Genomic DNA, 6000 nt, shown 5'->3' with positions numbered 1-6000 from the left:
GCCATTCTGCCCATCTCCCCCCCTCCCCTCACTCCCTGCTTCTTCCTCTTCCTAGTGCTGTTGTGTCTATAATTTTGTTGCTGCACACATAAATACATGTAAAGAATAAATTAGAATAGTTCCTTGATTCTTTTAGGTTTCAAAACTTCTCTATTTGTTTCTTTTTAATTTTCCATATGAACCGTTGTTTTAAATATTCAACAACACATAGAAGTCAGAAGTGAAACGTATTCTATCAACACACTTTCTAGAACATTCTACAATACGTGAAGGTTAAAAGTTCATCAAGTTTTTTAAAAACTTTATGATATTTTTTTGTAACATTTTCTTGAACATTTAACGACACATGCAGGTTAAATGTTGACTATTGTTTTAAGTTCGAACAGTGCCTTCCAAATGCAAGTAGCAGGTGTGGTTGAGCTGAGCAAATTTTATCCTATGATATGTACTCCACGTTGAAACTGCTTTTTCTTAACCAATCACAAAGATGCTTTTCCACAAAACTAATGTGCACCCTACTTTTAAAAAAGAATGCTTTTCATGATATCTTCAGAGATAAGTTATAGATAGGAATTAGCATTTAAAAAACCTTTGAAATTCACTGAAAAAACCAAAGGTTTCAGGGGCGTTATAGTTAGGAATAGGCATTTAAAAACCTTAGAAATTCAATGAAAAAACCATAGGTTTCAGGGGTGTTATAGTTAGCTGGACATTTCCCTCATACAAAACCCTAGAAATTCCCCTGTTATAGTTAGTTCAGCTAACTATAACTCGCGCCCCCGCAATGCACTGCTGATGACGTCACATATTACATCACTCATGACATGGTCAGTGACATCACTGATGACATCTCAAATGACATCACTGATGACATCACTGATGACGTCATCCATTGAGTATGTGTTTTTGAACAGTTTTATTATGTTTAATATATATAGGGAAAGGCCTGTTGAAAAATAAGTGGGTGTACAAGTGTGTGAATGCATGATTTTCTAGGTGCGTAACTGAGTCTATAAGTGAGTCATTAAATGTATCTTACTGCAGACTAGTGACTAAACTGTGTGAATGTCTGTGTGTTGGTGTATAAGTGGCTGCATGGTTTTGTGAATAGCTATATGAGTGTCTATATGGGTTATTGATTGGTTGTCTGAGTATCTGTATGGGTGCCTGAGGGTCTGTGTGGGTAGGGTGTGTGTGACTCTGTGACTAGATGTGTGAGTGGGTGATTCAGTGTGTGCATGTTTTTAAGAGTGCATCTGTGATGGACTGTATGGTTGGGTGAGTGTATGTATGGGTGTATTAGTGATTGAATGTATGTCTCAGTTCTACATGTGTCAGTAACTACATATGTGAAACGCAGTGTATATGTGTGTAAGAGTATATAACTATCTATATGTGAGAGTGTGTGATTTTGGGAGTGGCTGTATGCGCCATAGTGCAAGCATATCTGTGTCATGTGCTGTTTGTTTTTCTGCAGGAAGACACAGAATTTGTTAGTAGTGGAGGACTGTTGCTGGTGTCCACCTCTGCCCCTGCCAGACTTTCCGCCTCGAAATTGGGTTTTCCCTTGGGGCTTGCTCTGAGACCACTGAGGGGTTTTAACCCTCTGTTGAGGCCCCTTGCGTTGGGTGGGTCGAAAACGGCGCTTGAATTCCTTTTTCTTCTCCAAGCCCACGGCTTTGAGGGTGTCCAGCTCAGTTTTCATGCGCCCCATCTCCTCATCCGTGTGAGTGCCGAAGAGGGAGTTGCCAGAGAACGGGAGGTTTAAAATCCGTTGCTGTGCGTCTGGCTTGAGCCCTGTCAGTCGCAGCCAGGACGACCTCCTGGCGCAGACGCCGTGTGTGTAAGAGTGGGCTGAGATTAGCGCACCATCCGCCGCTGTGCTAATCGACTGATTAGCCACCAGAGCCCCTTCAGTAACAATCTCCTCAAAGTCCTTTTGGTCCTCCTTGGGGAGCTTGGACTTGAAACGCTCCATCGAGTCCCAGAGAGCCCTGTCGTACCTGCCCAGAAGCGCCGCCGCGCTGGAGATTTTGAGGGCCGCCGCCGCAGAAGAGCAGGCCCTGCGTCCCCATGAGTCCTGGGTTCTGCTCTCCTTATCTGGAGGGACGGAAGAGGAGGCTGACGCCGTCTGACCCTTTCTTGCAGCTGCCACTATGACAGAGTCCGCAGGCGGGTCTATCTTCACAAAGACGGGGTCAGAGGTAGCTGGCTTGTATTTTTTCAGGATACGAGCCGGAACGACTTTGACGGTCGCCGGGGTGAGAAAGGTGTCCATGACTGGTTCCATGATTCCTGGGACCAAAGGCAGCAGCGGACGAGAGGCAGACTTTTGGTGAAGTGTTTCAAAAATCACCGACGTGGTGACTTGGGGGACTGACATCTCAATCCCCAGCTTCTGTGCTCCCCGCTGCAACACCTCCTGGTAGGTGTTGATGTCGTCTATGGGCGAGACCCTGGACACTGGGCTGCCCGAGAGCGTGGGTGAATAGTCCTTGATGGATGACCTGGAGGACGAGGAAGAGGACGATGATGGAGTCCTTCTCCTCTTCCGGCGATAATCACGAGCCCGTGACCCAGGTGAACGCTCCTCCCGTCTGGGGGAGCGCGATCTGCGTCGCCTGTCGTCCGGCGATCTCTGACGCGCTGGCCTGGGGGGACTAGCTCTGTCCACAGCCGCCACCAGCCGTTGCAGCGGAGAATCATGCACTGGACTGATGTATTCCCGCATCCTCCTTGTAGGCCCTGAGTCCTGCCAATGATGTGCTGGCAGCAGCCATCTGGGCGACAGATTAATTGTCTGAGGAGAAGACCTACGGAGTTGAACTGCAGGTTCTCGTGGATTTGCCGGTCGTGGAGAGGCCCCTGAGTGGGAGGAGGAATGGCGAGACGCCGACTCTGTCACCAGGACCACCGACCTGTCCGAGGCCTGTCTCGACGTCGAGCGTGGTCTTGACGTCGATCCGTGGTGTCGTCTCTTTTCTCGCCGGGACTCTCTCGACGTCGAACGACGCCTCGATGTGGACCGGCGGCCATGTTTAGTGGGCGAAGCATGCCGCCTCGACGTCGAACGGCGATGTGAAGCCGACGATGGAGGCCCTCTCTCCCTCGACGCCGAACGCCGCGGGGACGCCGGCGGAGATGCTGCCACTCTCGACGTCGACACGGATGCCAACCTCGACGCCGAACGCCGCTTGGAGGACGACGGCGGAGGATCCTGTTGTCTCGACGTCGAACGCCGATGGAGCCTCGACGACGGAGGGGATGGTGCCCTCGACGACGGAGGGGTGACACTCCTCGACGCCGGTCGTCGCCTGGTTGACGACGGCGGAGGGTCCATGCTCCTCGACGCCGATCGACGTCGAGATGTCGACGGCGGAGGGTCCCTGCTCCTCGACGCCGAACGCCGCTGGGTTGGCGACGGCGGAGGCTCTCTGCTTCCTCACCGGAGATCGGCCTCTGGATGGTTGTGCCAGGCCATAAACGCGAATTCGCTCTCTGTCCTTCAAAGTTCTTTTGGACAGGCTGTGGCAGTGAGTACATGTCTTGGAATCATGATCCTCCGGTAGACACAGGATACAGACCCTATGAGAGTCAGTCCTGGCCTTCTTCTTGCCACAGGCAGGGCAAGGATCGAAAAGAGAAGGCATTTTAAGATGGAAAAAATGCCCAAAAATGCCTAAAAAAGGCAGCCTCTTACTGACTTAGATGTAAAACGTCGAAGTAAGGGAAAAAACAGTTGAAAAACAGACAAAATTTTCTGACAAACTCAGAAAAAAGTGGAGCTCTGTTGCCAGGATCCTTCCAGAAGGAGCCGGAAAGAACAACTGACCTAACTGCCACCCCTGAGGCATGATGGGAAGGTGGGGGTCAGGTGTGCCTTAAAGGCACGGTGTCAGTTTTTTGCTATGCAGCTATGAGTTAGCTTTTCAGTCTTTTTAGACTGGGTATTTGCAATGCAGCCTGGGAGCTTCCTATGCTTTCAGTGTTTTCTAAGAATTTCTGCTGTTTTCTAAGCATTAAAACAGTTTCCAAACAAGTTATAATGTTGTTTCTCATGTTTATAATGCTATTTTCTTATGTGTAGTGGAAATTACTTACAGCATGGTTCAGCTCTAGGGTTTAGGGGCTGCAATTGCTTGTGTATACATATAGGTATATATGTATGGATATATATATGTGGGGCACATATAATATACTGTTTCCGGGATCCCGCACATGGGCGGGAATATTCTAATGCTTATGACTATTGATGAGGATCCCCTGGAAGAGAATCTTGAATTCACTCTCTACGGAGTCTGAAGCATTGTCTGTTCGCCCCATTATTTTTTATGTTGTGAACTTTGAGGTGTGTAAGACAATTGTGCGGTACTTTTCTTTACACGCCTATTTCTTCCACATTATTCAAGCTTTGGTACCATGAAATGAAATGGCTCGTGTTATAGTTATGTCTTAACTACAGACAGCCCTTAAATTCACCCACTGACAGCCTCCTCAGTTGGCACAGACGGAATAATGAATTATAATACCGTACTGCCTGGGATCGTTTATTTAAAGTGGCAAACTGAAATGGTGCATGCAAAAGCAGCAGTGCACTGAAACCTAATCGCGCCAAGATTGTCTTTTGAATGTTTCATTCATATCGCTTATTCTTTGCTAAGTCAAACTCTCTGCGCGGCAGAAATAGATCAGCCCTATAAAAATGACACCTTGTGATTGTTACTGCGGCTCCCTCGACAGTCATCCTTCGGTTCTGTTTGCCAGCTTTCTGATTAGAACGCCTCGCCTCTCCGGTGGGTCAGCTGTCTTTTTCTTTTTACTTCTCACGTTGTCTGTAGGATAGAACATATAGGGAACGAATTAAATTTCACAATCAGTTTCAACCTGATAGAGGAGCCAAGTTCGGTATTCTACGCCCCCCCCCCCCCCCACCCCCCTTTCCCTGACTAGATAGATAACGAGAGAAGCATTGAGTCCCATCTCGCCTAGGTCATAACCCCGAATAGCAGCTGACTTCCGGTACTGGTAGGTATTAAACATGACCTGACAAGGCAGTGGGGTAGCATAGGCCCCTGCACCCCCTGTGGTGCTCCAGGGGGCGCTCTCAGCACAGTACCCCGGCCTGAGAGCTCCCGATTGAGTCCGTAGGGGGGGCCCCTCCATGTACCTTGCAGGGAGGCCCCCTAAAGTTTCGACAGGGGGTATATTCTAGGCCACAGAGGGACACGGTGGAGCGTTTCGTTGCATCTAATGATTTCATTAAACGAATGACTCACGGTTTACCCATCACACACACATGCAGACAGGGCTGGCCCTTTAGTGTTTGCTTCTCTACGAAAATGTCCACGCAGGTCCCTTCACATAACCTATGTACACACACTAATAAAACGTTTTGAAGCTAAAGGCAGGATACTTTGATTAGCACCTGTCAGTCAATAAATAAAATGGACTGTTTTGATATTTTCTTAAAGGTAAGGGTTTTGTGCAACAAGTGACAAGATGCACAGGAAATAAGTACTTAAAAACAAGCATTTGCAATGCATTAGGTCTCGCATTTACGCGAGTTCGTGCTATTGACATTGCAAATAACAATGCCTATTGGCATTGTCATTTACAATGCCAATAGATTTAACTCGTGTAACTGCGAGACCTATTGCATTGCAAATGCTTGTTTACTGAGACACAAGGGAGCTCCTGTCGCTCATAGACCAGAACTGCGCGGAAGCAAATTAGTATCCGAAAGTGCTGTGGGTCCTAAGCATGTCATAAGCACCTGCGCTTTCCATCCTTTATTAACATTATCAATTACTGGCCAAATTAATTTGGTAAAGTTTATATAACACATGCATAAGTAAACTATTCCATACAAAAGTTTTCAGCGAGTTATCGAAAGGACCGCTGCTCAAATAGAAACGGCACGACTGCTGAGAAAGTCAAAGACGACAAGGCAAAACGCCGCAAAGCGCCTTAAGGCACCAAAGATTACACATCTGAAGGGAT

Source organism: Triturus cristatus, chromosome 6 (assembly GCF_964204655.1).
Source record: "Triturus cristatus chromosome 6, aTriCri1.1, whole genome shotgun sequence".
NCBI lineage: Eukaryota > Metazoa > Chordata > Amphibia > Caudata > Salamandridae > Triturus > Triturus cristatus.
This window is presented reverse-complemented; position numbering follows the sequence as displayed.